The sequence below is a fragment of the Salvelinus sp. IW2-2015 genome, linkage group LG3 (genome assembly GCF_002910315.2).
Source record: "Salvelinus sp. IW2-2015 linkage group LG3, ASM291031v2, whole genome shotgun sequence".
NCBI classification, from domain to species: Eukaryota; Metazoa; Chordata; class Actinopteri; order Salmoniformes; family Salmonidae; genus Salvelinus; species Salvelinus sp. IW2-2015.
Genome location: NC_036840.1, coordinates 11,460,237 through 11,463,124, shown reverse-complemented (window position 1 = coordinate 11,463,124; position 2,888 = coordinate 11,460,237). Strand labels below are relative to the sequence as shown.

The following is a 2,888-nucleotide window of genomic DNA, read 5'->3' as shown; positions in this document are numbered from 1 at the left end:
TCAGGATCGAAGCAAAGATGAACGGAACAATGAGAAATCCTTGATGAAAACCTGAGCGCTCAGAACCTCAGACTAGGGCGAAGTTTCACCTTCCAACAGGACAACGACCCTAAGCACACAGCCAAGACAATACAGGAGTGGCTTTGGGACAAGTCTCTGAATGTCCTTGAGTGTCCCATCCAGAGCCCGTACTTGAACCCGATCGAACATTTCTGGAGAGACCTGAAAATAGCAGTGCAACAACGCACCTCATCCAACTTGACAGAGCTTTAAAGGATCTGCAGAGAAGAATGGGAGAAACTCCCCAAAGACAGGTGTACCAAGCTTGTACCATCATACCAAGAAGACTCAAGTCTGTAATTGCTGCCAAATGTGCTTCAGCAAAGTACTGTGTAAAGGGTCTGAATAGTTATGTTAATGTTATATTTCAGTTTATTTTTTTAAATAAATTCGCAAAAAAGAATTAATCCTGTTTTTGCTTTGTCATTATGGGGTATTGTGTGTAGATTGATGAGGGGGGAAAAACAATTTAATCAATTTTAGAACAAGGCTGTAACGTAACAAAATGTGGAACAAGTCAAGAGGTCTGAATACTTTCCGAATGCACTGTATGTTTGTTTGTCAGATATCACCTATCCGAACTGCCATTGGTAATAGAACAGTGACTGTGTATATGTTCACAGATGCAGCTAGGGAGCCAGCACTTGGAGACTTGCTAGATGATGTGATAGAGTCCTGAACGACAGACAGGCTTGACACTGACATCTCTGAATGGAGAGAGACCTGGCACTCAGCACATCCACAATGTGGGACTGAAGGTATTTACTAATTATACAGTACAGCTGAAATGTCCAGTATTTGCAACACCCTTTTCATTCCATGCGTCACTGATTGCCACAATTCTGCCTATTTTTACAGATGCCTATAGGACTGGAGATGCTTCTGCCAGACGCCAGCCTCGGCCGTTTGATGGGGAGACTATAATTGGTTAGGTTTGGTCTTACCTGTTCAAACTTCAACATTAGTACCTGTTTGTGTGTCAGATTACATATCGTAACTGCCGTTGGTAATAGAACAGGGGATGTGTATATGTTCACAGAAACATGTATGGAGCCAGCACATGGAGACTTGCAAGACGACGTGATGAAGTCCAGATTGACAGACGGGCTTGATACTGATGTCTTTAAATTGAGAGAGACCAGGCACTCTGCATTACAATTTTACTACAGTCAACTTTCACTTGTATTGTCTTTTTTAATGATTGAGTTGAATGGTATCAGTCAATACGGGGAGGGAGAAACCCTCCTGTTTTATACGGGACAACACACGGGAAGGTATGACCACTCTGACATGCTTGCCAAGGTAGCCCCATTAACCACAGACAAAATGCAGATAGGCACAGTATCTGTGATGGCTGGGAATGACAATGAAAGGTGAAAGGTGCACCTCGTTAGATTAAAAGAACACTGTTTCTATAGAAACAGTGTAAAAGGTTGTTTATTCTACATGGACCTGTCACTACATTTGAAAGTTATCAAAATACTTTGTTTAGAATATCTACATGAATTCAGCAATCACATCTTCTCGTATTACTCTGCCCTTTGTATCTCAGTTGGTAGAGCATGGTGCTTATAACGCCATGGTAGTGGGTTTGATTCCCGGGACCACACATACATAAAATGTATGCATGCATGACTGTAGCTTTGGATAAAAGTGTCTGCTAAATGGCTTATATTATATTATATATTATATTATCTACTGACCTTTTCAAAGCTTCCTCCGGCATCTCGGCATTCATCTATTACACTCAACCTGCAGGAGGTTTGTCTGTTATGATTGAGTGGGGGGGAAACCGCTGCGGTCAAGGTTCTGACAGATGGGTGTGTCTGGGTGATGGCAAGGACACGCCCAAGAAACACGCACATCAAACCACACCCCCAAGCCAAGTTATGTTTGGCTCCTGTCATTGCCGCCAGCATTTCTTGAGGAGCAAGCCAAAATACGAGGCCAAATCAGCTGTTGCAGTTCCCCTTTAATAAACCTAAATGTCAAAATCTACAAGTGTTACATCCACACTCGCTCTTTCCAAGTGCTCCATCTTTCCCCCTCGCTTTCTCTTTATCAGTGCATTAAAGATTGAGATGTACTTTTGAGGATTGGAGACAGACCGACCGGGACCAATGTCGCCTGGAGATGTTTTTTCAAAGAGAGAAATCTGTCCTTTTGGTTTGACGACCTTTCTGTGTGGTAAAGGATTCACTGTTATAAGTAACTCTGTGGGACTGGTTCCCTGGTTGGTTCCCATGTTTTATTGGCAAACTGGGCTGATTTGTGGAGCGATAGCCCCGGGCTTCTGGCCTGTAGGCTGCCGCTGGGGGGACACTGGCCTCTGAGACCCACCAGGTCCCTGGGAAGGTCCAAATGCAGTCAGCCTGCCTGCCTTGCAGCCTTTCGTCCACTGCTCCGACTCCCTTAGTCCTCGCCCTGGAACCCTTGGCACTGAGCAGTGGTTCCACTGAGGGAGGCTGTTCTCTGTTCTCCCTCCTCAGCTCAGCCAAAGCCTCCAGCCTATCTCCCGCGGTTTCCTGGTCAATTTGTTGGTCGACCTGCCAGGAGCAGAATGTAAATCCTCACCGAAGGAAATGAGAGGAGGGGAGCGTAGAACCCGAGCCCGCTAGCAATGTAAGGCCAGCATATACCTCTCTGTCTCCTAGTGTGTGGAGAGAAACCCAGCAGCTGCTTCTATCTGCAAGACCTGTACAGGATAGAGGATAGCATTCATCTGGATTTGAGTGTGTGTGAGGGGGTCCATGCATTTAGGGAGGTCTGTGTGTGCGTGTGCGTGTGTGTGTGTGTGTGTCTGCATGTGTCTTCTTGTGCATGCCTGC

General features: G+C 45.4%; 1 long non-coding RNA gene across 1 annotated transcript; it reads left to right on the top strand.

The window, feature by feature from the left end:
- The first annotated feature begins 692 nt into the window (after window positions 1-692).
- Window positions 693-1,191, top strand: LOC111981471 (uncharacterized). The gene is made up of 3 exons (XR_002879596.2): window positions 693-818; window positions 919-987; window positions 1,100-1,191. It is a non-coding gene; the product is annotated as an uncharacterized lncRNA (long non-coding RNA).
- Window positions 1,192-2,888: the final 1,697 nt, after the last annotated feature.